Source organism: Molothrus aeneus, chromosome 5 (genome assembly GCF_037042795.1).
Source record: "Molothrus aeneus isolate 106 chromosome 5, BPBGC_Maene_1.0, whole genome shotgun sequence".
Taxonomy (NCBI): domain Eukaryota; kingdom Metazoa; phylum Chordata; class Aves; order Passeriformes; family Icteridae; genus Molothrus; species Molothrus aeneus.
The window spans coordinates 10,607,243-10,624,991 of NC_089650.1; the positions used below are offsets into that span (position 1 = coordinate 10,607,243).

At 47.0% G+C, this 17,749-nt stretch overlaps 1 protein-coding gene across 5 annotated transcripts in view; it reads left to right on the plus strand.

Annotated features, from left to right (window-relative positions):
* HIPK2 (homeodomain interacting protein kinase 2) overlaps window positions 1-17,749 on the plus strand; it is a 140,816-nt gene that overhangs the window by 11,660 nt on the left and 111,407 nt on the right. The window contains exon 1 of one of the 5 annotated variants that reach the window (XM_066550883.1): window positions 8,327-8,399. The exons of the other annotated variants lie outside the window; for them this stretch is intronic. The gene's annotated coding sequence lies outside the window, so the exon portion shown is untranslated. Of the gene's footprint in view, window positions 1-8,326; window positions 8,400-17,749 lie in introns of those variants that run through there. 5 annotated transcript variants of the gene reach the window in all.

Below are 17,749 nucleotides of genomic sequence, written 5' to 3' on the forward strand. Positions count from 1 at the left end.
GTGACACACTTGAGCTCCTTAGCACTGACAAACAGAACTGATCCCACCTTGAGGCACCACCGTGGTGCCCCAGGGAGGAGGGAAGTGGAGGGATCTGAGCACAGCAGTGCCAGGTGATGTGGCAGCTTGCCTTGGCAATCCAGCTGGCTGGGGCAGCGTGCAATGGTGTTCTCTCCATTATGGGAATTCACCACATGATGAGCCCTGGGTCAGCAGCAGAAAAGTGCTGGGATGAGGTGATCCTGCAGTTCCCAATGTGTCAATACACAGGAACTTTCTGGTAGCTGGGCAGGCTGCTGGTGTGCTTGCTGGTGATGCAGAGTGAAGTTTTTGGTCGAGCTTAGTGCTGCCAGGATGGGGAGAAGGTGGCAGATCACACCAATTGCCTGAGTCACTCACACTCTGCAAGGCCATCGGGAGTAGAGCTGTACAGAAGGCATGAGAACACACGAGACCTTGGCAGGAATTAGTAGTTAAGTCTCCTTAATGGAAGCTCATTGGGAGCCAGAGACCACAGAGGGCTGGTTGGGTGTGCTTCCCCTGCAAGCACCCACATGGCACACTGGGCCAGCTTCAGAACAGGCTGACATTGTCCTGTGGGGAGTGTACTGCCACAGTCAGGCCTCAGGGTGATGGAGGTTAGGGAAGTGGCAACAAGGTCCTTTGTGGAGAGATGAGAGATCACAACCTTTTCTGTGAAACCAAATTAAAACAGTAAGACAGCTCTTGGCTACAGCTAGCTTGTGGATAGCATGGAGGAACCAAAGACCTCATAAATCCTCCAAGTCTACAAAGAAACTGGGGATCACATTTTTTCATGACTACAATAAAAAAAAGTCTTCATCTCTTCTAGCACAATCAGTGGCACCACCAGAAACCTGCCTTCCCCACCTAACTCCCGCTCTTCATTCTTTCAACAGCAGAATATGTGTGTATTTAGCAAGTGCAGATAAGAAACAGGCTGCAACCCCCATTTTAAAATAGCTGCACCACCTGGAAAGGACAATGTGAGACCCAGACACAAGCATATCCCATTGATGATGACAGCACTTCTCTTGCAGTGTCATTTTCCTGTCGCTTATCTGAGGCTGTGAGCACCTGTGCAATGAAAGTGAACCTTGCAAAAGCCTGTGCTGCCTGCGAGCACGTGCGAGTCAGAAGGGACAGCAGGTGCTGTTCTTGAGCACTGTTTGTGAGAGCACAGGTGGAAGAATGTCTGTGTGTATGTGTGTGTGTGTGTGTGTGTATGTGGGACTCCTTCCATGTGTGTAGGCACCTCCAGGAGCGTACACACGTGTTTGGTGTGGCTTCATCCCCTTTATCTATGGGCCTGATTCTCCTTAGCGCTGTTACACTGTTTTTCTAACAAACTGTATTTGTAGCAGGGCTCTTTTCCACTGCAGTGAATGAAGAAGGAAGATTTATTGTAAATATAAATTAGGCTTTGTGTGTGTTTGTGAGCTGTCACAGCCTGTGCAGGAGGAAATATAAACAAGGTGAATGCAGGGTGTTTATGTGGAGCGATGCTGTGGCAGTGCATGTGTTGGCAGGAGTGCTGTCTGCAGTCTCTGCATAAGGGCTTGTGTTGCCAGTGTGAGTGTGGAACACTGTAAATCACAGTGTGTTCAGGAGGGGACACTGCCACTCTGCCTGTAAAAGGCAGGAAGAGATTTTTTTTCCAAGCAATGTGACTTTTCAGGCTGAACAAAAGGGTTACTAGAAATCCAAGCTTGAGAAAAATATCATTCCAGACATTCTGATGGAGGATGCTCTGTAATCCACATCCACCAGCTCATCTCTATCCTGATGCAGAACAGCTGCATGGCAGGCATCTTTTCTGCATCTTCTCCCAGTGCCAGGTTTTGGTGGCCCAACTGAAGACATATCCAACCAGTTCTTGGATATGTCTTCAGCTCTGCTAAAGCATCTCAGGTCTATCTCTGTATCCTCAGTTATCTGAGACCTCAGCCACTGGTGGGATGTCACTGGGGTCTGTATGCAAGTACAGTATCCCCTGAGGAATCTGTATCCCTTCAGATGTGTTTACTGTACCACTAATGTGTATCTAATGTAGGTGAGACTACCTCAATAAAGGAGCCGTATCTTCTCCAGTATCTCTGCCAGTGGGCACCTGAATCCTGGCTTTGTGCATGCTCAGCCATGAACTCGAGATACAGAGTGTGGAGTTCCCCTCTTCAGGACCAGGCTTGGCTTAAAAGTTATTTCATGTTCCTCTAAAATCACTGCTATTTCCCGGAGGAGCACTTGAGTCATTACCAATCCTTGCATTTCCTCTCAGCCAGGAAGGGTTGAAGGGGTTTCAGGAAGAGGATGCTTTATGAGGAGATGTCTGCTTTCCCTTGTCATGCCCTGTTGCAAACAGACACAGAGACTCCTGCCAAAAAGCTGCTGCCTGTAGAAAATAAAGTGTGAGGGAAAAGAAGATGGGATGTGAGTGAATGGCAGGAGAGGGCATGATTTCAGGTGGGGATGCCTGATGCTTTTCATACCATGTACAGTAAAGCAGATGCTTGTGGCAGCACTGATGGAGAGCTAGGAAGTGTGTTTCCTAGCCACAGTTGTTACATGGCATCACTGGAGCAAGTTGCAGGTCACAGTTTTTCATGTGGGTTTTGTTGTGGTTGGTTCTCCTGTCCTTCTTGCCTTCTTGTTACTGCAGAGCTTGTGAAGGGGATGGAGCCCTTATTCTCCTGGTGTGTTTTGTGTCCTTTCTCCTGTTCCTGGCAGCTTCTTCCCCTGTGCTGCCCCCTCCCCAGCCCAGCCCTGTCATATTCAGCTGTCCTTGCTGGAAGGTGACCAGCCCCCCTGAGGTGTTCGTGGCCGTGCCCTGTATTGAGCACACGCTGACTTCATGTGGGAGCTCAGTGCTGCATGTCAGGCATCCCAACCCATGGGCTGGAAGGGTTGTGGTCACCCTGTGGTCACCCTGGGGCTCAAGGTGAGCCATGGGGGGTCAGCAGAGATGTGGAGGAAGAAGAACACAGGCTTGATCACAGAAGTAAGATATTCTGTGTTTACCACAAAATGCTCGCTGAAAAGATGGATATCGGGAGTTATTTGGCTAGCTGAGGCAAGGGAAGCAGAAGCCTGTCCTGGTGATCTCAGCCCTCCTGTTTTACCCTCCAGGGACATGGGAAGGGCTGCAGGGATCAAGGTGCTCCCCATCCCCTGCTCAGGGTGTCTGGGTGGATGGACTGCCTGCCAGGCTGCCTGCAGGGCACTCATCCCCTTCTCAGGGGGAAGTGGCAACCCAGCAGCAGCTCATGAGAGCTGTGAAATCCAACCCTGTGTTGGGACAGGCTGTACTTAAGCCCCGTGTAAGCCCTAATTTGAAGGCTTAAAGGGAGCTGAAGTGTGACACTGAGTGCTGTGTCTGAGCTTCACCCTTCCTGAGCCACAGCAGCCTATCAGGAGGGGAACCAAGGGGCAGGACAGCCTCTGCCTTCCCAGCTGGGCCAGGAACCTTCAGCTGAACTTGCTTCCAGCAGAAGTGTTGGATTTGGTTGGGTTTTAAACTGTAAATGTGATAAACCATGGCTGGCAGTTCTGGCTGCTGTGGCTTGCACTGTATGCCCAAAGAAGCTGTGCAGTAACAGGCCTGTTCTGGCAGTCCAGCAGGTCTGCATCTGTCTAGGTATGTTCATACCTATAGTTCTGCCCCTGATAACTGCTTTTCATCGCTCCAGCCTGGTCACTGCTTCTCTTTGCAGGCTAGTAGCAGGTAACAGCACCCCTGTGAAGGCTCCTAAAGGCCACATAGCCACTGTGGTGGTCCTCTGTCACAGGAGCCCCCCTTTCCTCTCATGCTTGTGTGCTCTTCTCCCCACACTTGCTGAGTGCAAAGGGACCCCTTCTATCTGGTGCCCCTTGGGGGGATGTGTGGCTCCCATGCTGCTGGGGTGGGTGAGCTGCCCAGCACAAAGTTAGTCACAGCAGGCTCACTGTTTCATCCTCTTTGATTTTCAGCTATGGTGCTTGTTTATTTCTTTGTGCCAAGTATTATTGCTTTCACTTAGGGTCGCTTCAGCAAGGCATGTCTTTGTTTATTTCAGAGTCTGGTCACTGCTCAAAGCACAGCCAGAGTTTTAGGAAAGCCACAGAGTGTGCAGTGCTACACAAGGGCTTGGAGGGGGATTTTGACAAGGGGCAGATCTGTGTCCATGTAGTTCCTAAAGGTGGTGGCCCCCAGCAGGGTGCCTGCTGTATTGCTGGGATGCACAAATGTGCATCTGTGTGCCCAGACAGACCTGTGTCTGCACGTGTCCCTGGGAGTGTCCTGTGACACAGTGTCCACCCTCCTCTCCCAGCCACGGCTGTGGGACTTTGGCCAGTACACTAGAGAAAATATCACTGGTGCTTTTCAACCTTTACAAGAAAACAGATTGTTTTTAAGTCAAAGCTAAGACTGTAGCACTTGCTGGAGGCTGGAAGGTAACTGTAAATCCTGGGTCTCATTTGCACAAACACATTTGGTTCCAATCCTTAAGGGCATTTTCCCTTCCTCTGCTTATGCCTGTGTTTCAGAAACATGTAAATTTTGTTTGGATTTGTTTTTTTCAAAACACTGCAAAATGTGGGAGGGGGGCTTTTAAATTACATTTGGCACAGAAGAGATGAGGAGTATTCTGGATGCTCCACTGGGTAGGAATCCGTGGATGGTTGTCATTTAGGCTCTGTCAGTGAGAAATGCTGAGGAGACTGGATACACCAGGAGAGTAGTAGTGATGTTTGCAGTCGCTTTCTTGGAAGTCTGCTGCTCAGATCAGACCTCTCAGCTTTCTTCTGGCCCAGCACAGGAGACCTCACATGGTGGGTCTTGTTTCTGGTGTGAACCTTATGTGCAGGGTCATTAGATGGATAAATGTCCTGTCATGTGAAGGGGTACAGGCTCTGTCGTAAGGTTGCCACAGGAGTGGGAGGTGACACTGGCCAGTCCAGGGCAGAGACTTGCAAGATGCTCCTGCTGCTGTGGCTGTCCCCTTTGTGTCAAGGTCCATGGAGTGAAGAAAAGGGGCTTGATTTATGCCCTGAAGAAGTTGGAGGTACAGATCTACCCTAGAGCTCAGGAGGAGGCAGCATGGCAGTGATTGCTGGCTTTGCTGGGGGTCACCAGTGATGGCACATTTATACTGCTGCAGGCCTTACCCCCTAGCAAAGGTTATGTTCACACTTACTGGCTGCTTACAAGATCTCAAAATTGTTTAAAAGAGCAACAGACCAGCTAAGACAGCCTGCAAGGTGAGGATGAGGCTGGGCTACCCTGCTGTGGTTCCCTCTGGGAAGGCAGGAGGACCGTGCTGGCAGGGGTGTATGGTGGGAGCTCTGCACCAACATGGCTCATACAGACTGTGCTTCATGCTGTTTCCAGAACTGCCAGCTCGGTGTCTCTCACCTGCACTGGCTCCCTAGAAGGAAAGAGCCAAAGGAGAGTTGGTGGCTTGTCTACACAGAGACTGGCTGCTGTAGGAACCACCCCAGCCTGCCTCAGAGATGAGGGAGAGGTTTGTGTCCTCTCCCACCTTTTAGCCAGAAGGAATGCATGTGCTTGGGGGCTTCTACATGCTCTCTTGCCATGCTGATGGGTTTCATGACACGACTTTTAGCACCTGAGGATAGGTGTGAAAAGGGAGGAGGTAGAGAAGTAGGAGGTGGAGGTGGTGTGAGTTAATACAAGACCCAGTGGGAAGCAGCAGCAGGCAGTATTATTTCTGTGGTTTGAGCCAAAACTCTCACACTCATTAAATTACAACTAATGCAAGTAGCATTGTCAAGGAGGAATTTGGGAACTGTCGTTCATCATCCAATCTTTTGTAACGAATGTGCTGCTCAGTGCCATAGCCCATAGCCTTGCTGAGAAGTAATTCACTTGGTATTTGCAGGCATGACATGCATGCCATAAGAATTCCACTGTTAGCATTATGCCAGCATTAGTGAGAGGATATGAAAATAAATGATGAGTTTTTGTTTTTCATTATTAAGTCCAGGCTTTTTGCTCATCTTGCTTTTTTTCCTCCCTGCATCTGTGAAAGGAGGGGCCTCTCTGTTCTTTTCACTTTCAGATGAGGCAGGTTGTGCCCTCACTCTCCCAGATCCCCCATCTTTCTTTCAGACCAGCACCCTTTTGCTGCTCCCTCCAGCTGTCTCCTCCTGGGTTTGGAGATCAGCTGCAGCAGTCCTTTAAATTGCTATAGGGTGTTCCCACAGAATGATACGACATCAGAGTATTTTGTATACTCTCAGTATTTTGTTATGGGCCTACAGAACTGTTTTGCCCTCACCATCCCTCAAGGGGACCAAGCCCTGCTCTTCGTGGTTGCACTGGAAGGTTCAGACTTCAGTGGTGGGTCAGCAGTTGGTACTTTCAGGTCATCCACAAGCCTTAAGTGACTCTTCTATTGTTAAAAAGAGGGAGAACTCTTGAGGCAGCTGTCAGTCTGAATGTGCAGGAGCAGAGCTGAGCAGTCTCTGTCAGTGGCCAGCACTTAAAAGAAGTCCACAAGGCAGAACAAGAAGGATCTGTGACCCACCGTTGTGAGAGGCATCCCTGTCCATTCCAGTGGGCTTTCCTGTGTTTCCTCAAGAGCTCTCTGTGTGCAAAGGACTTAAACATTACAGGGGAGTGAGACAGTTAAGTGTTATTTATCCCTGGTTTTGAGTGGGGGTGGCCAAGGAAGAAAGCATAGCAGTTTCAGAGGTGACCCCTGTTTCTGGAGTCATCGATTCATGGGGCTTATTTAAGCTGTCACACAAACACCCACCTGTGCAAAATAAAAGACTTCTTTGGAAAACTGGGCTTAAATATCCCCATGAAATCCTTGAACTGAGTCAGTACCAGCACTATACAGGATTCCTGTGCTCGTAATCTTATTCTTAATCAACTAACCCAGGCAGTCTTTCATGTCAGCGAGTTGCTGCTCACTCCAGTGGCCCCAGCCTACATTGGCTGTTCAGCAGAAAGCCTGGCTGAGCTGAAGGCAGATGGCAGGGTAAGAGCTTGTGCTGATCCTACTGCTATTAACTCTACCACTCCTCTGCACAGCAAGCTGCTCCCTTTGAACATCAGCAGAACCGATTTTAAAAGCCCTGAGGCCCAGCCTGGTGTGACATAGCTCATTTTGAATAGCTCATTTTGTCAGGGAAAAAGATACCTCGGTAAACTTTTGAGTGGAAGCTGTCAGGGGCAACCTCAAGATGCTGGAAGAAGCAGCCATAGGCTCTGAGGAAGAGCAGCAGCCAGCTGCAGGCGTCATGTTCCCACCTGAGAGGGGACATGTGAAAGCCAATGCTTTTTTTTCCTCTGTCCTCTTTATTCATGTGCTCACAGGAGCAGCGTAAGCACCAGAGCGTTGTGTGACGTTGCTTTGCACGTAGTGGTTGTTATGAAATCCAAAGCTGCTGGGTCGCCGTGCTTGTCCTACCCCACGCCGTGCTGCCAGCACACCCTGGCACACACACAGTGACCTGTGCTGCAGTGTGGCCAAGTGCAGCTGTGACCTGTGGGCCTCCCAAAATGTCTCAGGCCAGGTGACTCCGTGCCCCACGTCTGCACTCACTGACGTGCACAAGCACAGATGCAGTGCATGGCCTTTAGCACCCATAGTGTGTGTGACTCTCAACAGGTCACTTCAGGGCAGTTGCAGTGTCTTGGAAACAGGGAGGATGTGTTCCTCTGCCTGAGCTCCTCCACATGGCCCTCTCACAGCCCTTGCAGTGATCAAGTCCTTTCCACTGGGAATCAATACCTGCATTTGATTCTTCTCGAATTTTGCAATATGCATAAGTGGGGCGGTTGTGACATTGGGCTTGAAGCCATCAACTCATATTTACTTGTGATCTAAGACAGTGATTTCTGTTCAGACCTCAAAGGGCAAGCTGGTGTGTGATTTAAAGTCATGCTACCAGCAGGAGCATATGACCTCATGGTATGAAAAAGCAGGAGGAGATTAGCAAAGAAGTTTCTAAGGTATACAAATGTCCATAGGGAAGAAAAAATGAAATACATTAACAGGAGAGTCAGTCTGTCTGTGTAAGAGAGGGCTGGGGAAATGACTAATATGTGCAGTTTGATTCAGATGTTCCCTCTTTGATTCAGATGTTCCCTGTTTGATTCAGGCCCCCTCCTTTGCTTTCTCTACCCCCTACCCCGCCTTGGATTTTTCTGCCTTTCAGAAGAGAGCGAGCGAGGGAGAGTGGAAGGACTCAGTGAGGAAGGAGTTAAGGGAATGCTCACTGGGGATTATAAAACAGCCAGGCACTTGGAAACAGTTAAGAAGAGAGAAACAGATCTGCCAGGAGGGAGTGTGGCACTGGAGCCGGTGGTTTATTTTCATGCCTCCCTACACAGCAATGCAGAAGTCTCTCCTACAATGGGGACGGAGGTAAGGGTGGTGGGAACGGGGTGTGAGGGTGTCAAGGTTAAATGGGGAATAAACTTCTCCAGCACCAAGTTCACCAGCCTTCCCACTGATCCCTGTTGATGGGCTCTGCTCTGGATGTGGACTGTTCCTGTGTGGGTGGCAGCAGGTAGCACCTACCATTGCCTGGGGGCAAGACATCCTGTTTGCATGTTGGATGTAAGGAAGAGTGGTCTGTGTGCTCTTGGCATCACCCTGGGAAGGTGGACACAACAAACTTGCAGTGTGCTCGAGCGCAGCACCAAGAGCACAGTGTGGGCAGGTCTGTGGGTACGCCCACGCGAGCATGAGCTGCATGCAAGGTCTTCTGTGAGCATGGCTGTGGGTGGGCAGCTTGTGCAAGCCCACCTGGCCAGGAGGAGCCTTCTGTCATGCTCTGATGAGGTGGCTTTGAGTCACAAGGAGCTGTGTTTTCACTCACCCTGTGTTCGTGCCTCGGGAGCCAAGCTGAGGCCTGCTGCACATCATGTCAGGCACCGGGCACCATAACGGGGGCAGAGACTCCTGGTGCTGGAAGGAAAGGCCAACGCAAAGGCGGTGTCACCTGGCAGAGCTGGTGGCTTCAGGCTTCCTCCATCACCTTCTCCACGTGCCTGGGCTTGGAGCAGGAGCTAACTTCTTCCTAGCGTGAGGGACGCTGCTACTGTGATGGTGAGTTATGAAGTGACCTGAGGGCAGGCCCTGCCATCACCTCCTGGCTCCTTGGCTCTGTGCGTGAAAAATGGTGGTGTTTACAGCCTCCTGGCAGCAGGAGCTTACAGGGAGTGACCTGTCACCCTCACAGTGACCACAGGGACAACTGCGCCTGTGCAATGCTGAGATCCATTTTTCATGAGGGAAAAAAGCAGATGCAACTGTTAGAACCCAAGTGTGTGCACAGGGGGTTAGTCACTCTGCAAGTGTCAGGGGCTTGTGAGGAAATAGCAGGAGTTTGCTGACTAATGCCAGTGATGCTCAAGGAGTAAATGAGAAATACGGAGGGAAAACCCTCTGTTTCTCAATTTGGAAGAGAAAAAAATAATGAGGGGGAAAAAAAAAAGGAAGGAAGATGTACAGAGTTACTAATCAGCCCCCAAAGTCTCTGACCTATATCTCCCTCCTTTCCCTGGAGCCATTCTTAAAATGAAAAATTAATAGAGAACAAGCAGGTTTTACCTCCAGGGTACCCTTTCAGGCTGCCACGTACTATGGGCTGGGATGAGTGGATAGGACTTTGGGGTCCCTCAGCACAATGCAGAAAGCAGAGTAGTCTCAGTCCAGGATGTTGCAAGGATGTCCAGAGAGACTGAAAGCAAGAAGGTAATCTCCTCTCATGGAAGGATGGTCTCTGGCTTCAGGTGGTTGGGAAAAGGATGCTGAGCTGACACACTAGGTTAAAGCAGACCAAGAAAGAAGGATAGTCCTTGAAGTTATTGTAACTTTAGCGAGGGGAAATGGAGGTGAGAAGGGAAAAAAAGTCTATCAGGTCATTAGTCCTCTGAGGGCGAAGTTCATTCTGTCTACAGAATATTCCTTCCTCTTTTCTCATTTTTAGTTTTTTAATGAGGGAAGAGAATCCTTATTTAAGAAGCTAAAACCTAGGTTTGTGGACCAGGAAGTTTCATTTCCCAGTTCTGATGCTGCCTTGCTCCTGAAGCTTAAGCAAGTCACTTTCTTCTGGCTCCATTTTTATCTCTATAGGATGTGGATTGTGATATCCTTTGCAAAATATTTTCAAACCTACTGAATATACATTTTCTGAGGTGAGGAGGGCCTGGGCACTGCATTTTGTGTGCTGTGTGTTGTGCAGGAGGAGGAGGGCTGATGCTGAGGGGTTTTTGCCTGCACTGGAATAGGCTCTGTGCCCACAAAACACGCCCACAGCTTTGGGCATTGCCGGATTCACCCTCCCACGTGAGACGGGAGGGATGGAACCATGGCGCTGTGGAGTGCCCTGGGAAGAGGTGTTATCACCCACTGTGGCAGCAGGGCTAGGTTAGCTTTGAGGGCATCTGAGCACACGTGAAAATCTGGGCCTTTACCATCTTCTTATGTTGGATGACCTGAGCTTAGGTGCCCAAGGCTACTAGCTCTGTTTTATGTACAGGTCTGGATGCATCATGTTGTCTTTGTTGTGGTCCTTCAGAGCCCATCTCCTTAGATCTTTGCAAGATATCTCACTTACTGTTGTCTTCTGTGATAAATATCCTCCATAACCCTGAAGGGCCAGAAGCTGAGCCATCCCTGCTGTCTCTGCATGGACTTCTGCCTCTTCAATATTAGAATGCCTTATGCAGCTTGAGAAACTAGGTTATATAGCAGCTTTAATGGGGCTTTTTCCAGACACTGATTGACCTGATTCCTTGGACCAGCTGTTTTATTTATTAAGCAAAATAGGAGAAGAAGAATGCATCTCCTACATAAATTTGTTTAATTGTGGAGTATGTTTAAACTATTTTTTTTCATAAATTGATATGGAGCTCTTTCTTTATATTGATTTTGTAGATATTAATTTATGCACTAGGAATGAGGAAGATTTGCCTCTTCATCTAATCCTATTTCTAGAGAGAGATTTACTTAATGTGCAGTGTAATTTGTCTAATGTGCAACTTTGTATGTAGAGTGCACCCAGATTCAGCAGAAACACTGGGTATAATAAAAGAGAGCACTGTAGTGCAGTGCTGTAAATCCCTCTGTAATTAAAAATACTAAATTAGTCTAAGTTAGTGCAGTCAGGAGACATGACTAGCTCAAAAGCAGGGATATACAGTGAGGGTTTTCAGTGCAGGACAGAGAAATTGGGTCTGTGTTCCTCTCTGTGTGGATATGGTATGTATCAGGGGAAGGAACACTTCATAACACCATTTGCCAGGAATACAGCTTGGGTGGCAAAGAGGAATTGTCAGGAGTTATCCTAGGGTTGTCCTTGCATGTTCCCAAGATGATGGAGGAACCAGTTCTGCCAGCTCCCACATTGTCTCACATTGCTGTCCAGTGTCACGTATGTCTGTCTGTGTGTCTGTATGTGTCTGTGTGTCCCGAGTCCTGTGCACAGTTGCAAGGTTGGATTTTAGGCTCCTACAGAAGTGTCTCTAAAATTATTTCATTGCTCTGAAGAAGGCTGGCACCAGCAGTTGGTTGAATTATACCCACCCCCCCACCGTCTGTCTTTTTGTCTGTCTGTCTTTCTTTGCCGGTGTTGGCACAGATAAAATCACTGCCTGAAATTTTCAGATGGGCTTTTTTTTCCCTTATAGGAATTTTTGAATCTCCCTGCAAATAATCAGGGGAAGGATCAGTTTATATCAATGTAAGATTCACTACCCCTGAGTACTGTCCATCTGCCTGTCCTATATCCTGCTTATGACCAGTGCTGCCAGAAGTGATTGACACTTGCTTTCTCTTTCTGAGAGAGCAGGAGGAAAGGTGGAGCTTATTCTCTAAGCTGAAGTCCCTGTTTGGAATTGAGTAACAAGACTTTGTTGTGCTTTAAATGTAAGAATAAATTGATCTTGTTTATCTGAACAGAACCAGGATATAAAATAAAGTTCTAGTTGCAGTTTGGGTTTCAGTTTGATTTGATTCTGTTAGTGTAACATCTGTTTCTTCTCAGAAAGAGAAGAGAGAAAAGTGAGAAGAGAAAGAAAAGTGTATTTTATGGCAATGACCTGTCGTTGAGGCCGTCCAACAGCCTCCCTATTTTAAGACCTTCATTTTCAGTTGTTCACAACTTTACTAAACTTAAACTGTCTGGGCAGAAATTTTCCATCCCAGCTACCTGCCTCAGAATGTATATTTAGAAAACAGCTCTTTTATATCTCTCCTGAATTTTTTCCTGATGCGTGTTAAATACAACAAATGTACAAAGAAGTGAGAAAGCAAGCCTCCACATTAACAACCCAGTAAAATTTGAATGGTACAAATGTCAGGGATACCACTTCTGCTATCTCTGAGAGCATCAGCCCAAAAAATGGTTGTCACCACAGCCACAACTGGCAAAACATATCTCTGAAGAACTTGCACTTAAGAGTTTCAATAGAGCATTTAAAACTAGTGGAAGCTTTTCACATTAATCTCCCTGTGCTTTGCTTCCCTGCCCTTGACATATGGATAATGCAGTGTCTTACTTTATAAGGGCAGTGCAAAAATATATTCCTTTATGTTTGTGGAACATTCAGTTACTCTAATGATGCGTACTGTAGGAAAGGCCATGAGTAAATTACCAATTCCATCTGCAGAGCAGAGCGTGGCGGGTATGCAGTAAACAAGGCTGGGGCCACACCTCCACCAGCACTGAGAAGATGAAATAGTAACTGGGTGCTCACTAGGTGATCACTAGCAGGATCACCCAGATCCTGCTGCACTGGGTGAGGCCAAGGTCCTTGGAAAAATAGCCTGTGATTATGTGATTAACAGCTCTGCCATGGTGCACGGGCAGGAAAGAGGGTCGAAGGTTGCACAGGCAGCCATAAAGCTGAGCTTTTCTAAGCCTTGTGTTCTTGGTTTGCAGCTTTAAATAGTCTTGCTTTCACCCATCTCTGTTTTCTGTGTAGTTGTTTGGTCATGCAGAGTGGGAATGAGGAACAATAAACAGCTGTTGCTTCTGGGAGAAGAGACAGGAAAGTGTTTGGTGCCATTTGTCATCAGAGAGGAAAATTGGTGAAGCCTTTTATCCAGACATTCCCTGTAGGAGCAAGTGTGACCCTTGAGGTAGAAGTTCAGGGTTGGAGGAAAAACAGAAATGAACTGAGATACCTTTTTCTCCCATATGACAACTGTCTGGTTTATGCTGTTTTTCTCTAATAATGCTCTGTACCATTGAACAGCAATGCCACAAACCAACCGACTTGCAAGTTATTTTGAGGCAGAACAAGTTCATGCCATTGCTTTTTCTTTGGGTCTTGTGGGAAGGTGTTTCCTGATTTTACCCTGGGTACTCCCTCTCCCAGATCCTGCCCTGTGGAAGTCCCAAATGGTACACTCATGAGACCATAATCTTTAAGTTTGGGAAAATGATCCAGACTTGACTTATAGGCAGAATCAACCCCAAATCTCTTTGTCTTTGTTCACTTTGTTACATTTTGCTTTCCTTACATTTGTGCTCTCCCCTCAGGTAGGGGGAAGCAGTGCTGCCCACAGCCTGTTGAGCTGTATGTGGGCAGCAGCAGGGGAGGAGAAGGCTCTGATTGAAGGTTTGCAGTTGGGATAGTGATAATGGCACCAATGAGCAAGCTCTGGGGTGGCTGTGGTGCACACCTCAGAAGTTTGCCCATGTCACAGGAGTATCAGCTGTTCCTTCTGCACTAATTGAGGATGGAAGTAATCCATCTCCAGTCCTGTGGAGGAGTTGGGCATGGAGAGCAAAGATTGCCATCAGCTGGGAGCTGTGAGATACAAGAGAGTTGTATAGATGCTAGGACTTTAAAGGGTTACATACTCACTGAGCTGTTTTTAAGTTGAGGAAACTTGCTCATTCTCTGCCTACATTATGAGTCAAACTAGGATGCACATTTTCTTGAAATCCCTAAACCCTTCAGCCCGTGCATAAGAGCCTCTTCTTGATGTGGTTTTCATAATTGATGTTTGGCTATTTCACAGTTGCTTTTCCCCATGGAATTTCTCTTTAAAATGCCCCATATTTCTTTTTAATTTTGACTGTGCGTGGCAAGTTTATATTTCAGAAAAAATATTCAAGCATAATTTTTTGTAAAGCTAGGATATCATTAGGGTACTTTGGGGAGGGAACTGCTTATTATTTGTGTTGTCCCCTGAGAAGCTGGTAACTGAAGTCCTACCAGTATTTCCCCTTCTTCTGCATGTGAATTTTCAGAAAGGTTTGTCAAGACAGACAGCAGTATTTGCAAGTTGCCTGTGTATTAATGAAGCATTTGGAAACATGTGCATTATTTTCTGAGACATTCCTCTACACAGCAATGCTGATTGCTGAATCTGGGACAATGACCAGACAAGAAAATTTTAAAAACAAAAGTAAAAAAAAGAAAAGAATAGAAAACGTGTATTTCAAAACCTGAAAGGGTCCCATTTCTTAACAGAACAGAAACAAAATGACAATTCTTTCAGTACTTAATTGGACCTTCGAGATACTTGCCTATTTTTCATATATTTATACTTCTTTGAGAAAACCGTAATTGTCAGATGTTTATATATACTTCCTTCTTTTTTTCCCCCTCTTTTCAGGGAAGGCTGTTTACACCAAAACAATATCTTTGTTTTCAGAGTTCATCTGCTCTGCTGCTCCTTTTCCAGCTGAAGTCACAATACTCAGTCTGTGACATCACTGTTGGCTGCCGTGACAACGGAGAATTTTCACTCCAGGTGGAGAATGTGCAGCAGCAGCAGCAGCAGCAGCAGCAGCCACTCTGTCAAGAGCAGAGAGAATATTTTTCTATCCATATTGCTAGTCATGGAGAAGGAAGGGAAGGAAAAATCTGCAAGAAAACCAAATGTAGATTTTCTGAGTGTGCTGCTTGTGGGGTGGGCACGGATACTGGAAACTTCACCTTCCACAGGATTTCTTTTGAAATCAGTTCACATCAGTTAACTACAGATTATACATTCGTAGAGAAGAACTTGCTTTTCTAAAAGGGAGAGTGGAGGTTTAATTTAGATTAATGCATCACTTGGATACCTGAATTGTATCCACAAGTTTTATGGAGGTTTTTTTTGCTTTTTTCTTACAAAAATTCCCTTTCAGAACCCAAGGGCAGATGATTAATGCACTGTTCCTGCTAACGTTTACACATGTAGTGGGCTTTCAGTGCATGAGTCGTCCTGATGAAGTCAGTTGAGGCAATTCATGTGCTCAGACACAGGCACATGTGGCAGTAGTGTGAGGGTCTAGCCAGCATTCCTAGGGGAGCAGTTAAATAAAGATCTTACAGAATATTTTGTGATGCAGACACTGTCTTGGAAGACACTTGTCACCTGGAAAAGCTGAAGTCTCTGGACTGAATCTGCCAGGAAAAGCAAACAGACTGGCCATAAACCTTTTCCCTGTGCTTTTGTCTGGCTAATTCATCTCATGGTTCACAGCCTTGCAGTTGCTGGTTGGAAGGTGAGGGGTGTCTGCAAGTCTTTGGAGGATTGTGGCTTAAGAGGTGACACCACAAGATCATTAAATAGCAGGGAGGAAAACAAGATGGAGAAACGGTCACTGTACCCATTGACTGTATTGCAATGATACAAGTGAAAAATACATGTACATCCAAAGTGTAGCCACAGGTTCATGGTATGAAATGGTATGCCCTGTTGTCCCACAAGCATAGATGGAGCAGTCATCCACTCCCAAGGCTGCCCTGAAGGGCACAGGCAGCATGCAAGTCCCTCAGATGCACTTGTAGCATTATTTCTATGCTTCAGTCTCATGGCTGTATCAAGGACTACAGGAAAACCTTAAGCAGGAAAAGATGCTCTTGTTTCTGCTGCATAACTTCCTGGGCAGTGTGAGAGAAGCAGCACCTCCAGCTGACTAAGTGCACTTGGAGATGTGCTTTCCAAAAGACCCTGAGCAACCTCTGCAGGCACATCCCTCAGTGACTGATGTGCCTTTGCTAAAGGTGTTTTCTCTCACTTCCAGCATCCTGGAAAACCCAGGCATTTGCTTGGTCATGGTCCAGTTTCCCAGTGAGTCCTGTTGGTCCTGCTTTCCCATGGCCCCCTACTACAGCTCTGCTGAAGCATTTCTGAGTTGTCACAAGTCAGGAGAGAGTATATTTTTCCAGGATTGCCTTGTAGTATAACTACACTGGCAGCCTCAGGAGAGTGCCTTTTACCTACATCTGTGTTTTGAGATGTCTTAGGATTGTTTGTTTGTTTGTTTGTTTGCTTGTTTGCTTTAGCACACGCTGGGTTGCTGTTGTGGCAGTCCATATGATTCATGTCTCGCGCAGTCTGACAGGTTTATTGTAGCTCGAGCGTGCTGAGCCGCGTGCCGCGGCCGCTGCTCTGCTCGTGCTTGGTGCCAGGCCAGCCCGTGGGGCCAGTGCAGAGCTCTTGGCAAGTGCCAGGACCCAGAGGGTGATGTGTGTGGGAGGGCAGCTCCAGCGAGCTGCTCGCCTTAGCTTTGGGAAGCGGAGAGGACATGAGAACACTTGCCTGGGCTTTATGTTTTAAAACTCTGCCAGGAATAGCATGTTCTTTGAAGCAGGCAGAGCAGAAAGCAGGAGGGTCAATTTTGGGATCTAGTGGTGCTGTCAGGATCCAGTTTCACATTTATTTTCTGTCTCTGCAGAGCATGGAATAAGTTAGCATTTCAACAGCTTGGAGTCTCTACTAGTGAGCCTTTAAAAGACTAAATAATACCAGGTTCTTACAACTGGGATCAAACCCCCATGGATTTTAGGTACTTTAATAGCTTCTGTATCTTTTTACTTGAGTTTCGCTTAAACCTATTTTTTACACCAGTTTTTATACCTGCTTTTGTCAAGTGTTACTCTGTCTTGTGGAGTTCATCATCCACTGATGCCCACCTGAACCTTTCAGCTCTTATTTTTCCTTTTTTTAAAAAGTGGTTTTTATAATTTTGGCAAAGGAAATAGGAGTGAAGGTGCAGAAGGCTGGGAGAAGAGGCACAGCAAGGTGAATACATCATGGCCTTGCTGAAACCCAGGGATGAGCTGGCGAGAAGAATCAAGACAAAACAGGAGTGACATCATTAGTTGGGAAATTTTGAGCAGTTTCATGAAAACCTGTTTGGTGTCATTTCACATTTAGTCCCTGAGCACCATTTGCTGGTGCTTGGCCAGGTGAAAGGAGTGTCATGGGAGCCTCCAGCCAGTGGATTTTCTGGGTGAGCCACAGAGGGACCTGTATACTGATGTGCCGCATGTGCTATTCCTGTAACCCCCTGGTGCTTCAGGGTCCTCCATGCTTGGCTCTGCTGTGGATTGTGGCATGAGCTCTGCAGGGTGACAGCAAGCTGTGCAGGAACAGGGTTCCCAGTCCCTGAAAACTGGGGCTGTTTTTCCACGACAGCACAAAGAGAACAACTGTCCTGAATTTGATTGTTAAACTTTTGTAATCACCATAAAAAACCTGCTTGGTAAATAAATTTTCTCTGCCCAAAAGCAACTGCCCCACTCCTTTTTGTTCTGCAGATACTAGACATAAAAATGAAACATGGACCTGTGTTCTTAAAAGGTCACAGTTATTTGGTTGTCAGGGAGATTGCATATCGAAATAGGTCTTGTTAAGATTTGATGATACGCTAGAGGAATTGGATGAATTGGAACTTTGGTTCATAGAAGTTGGAAAATGGGCTAGGAATATCTCATGATCTGGAAGATGGAGATGGCCATCCCTTTTTCCTAATGCCT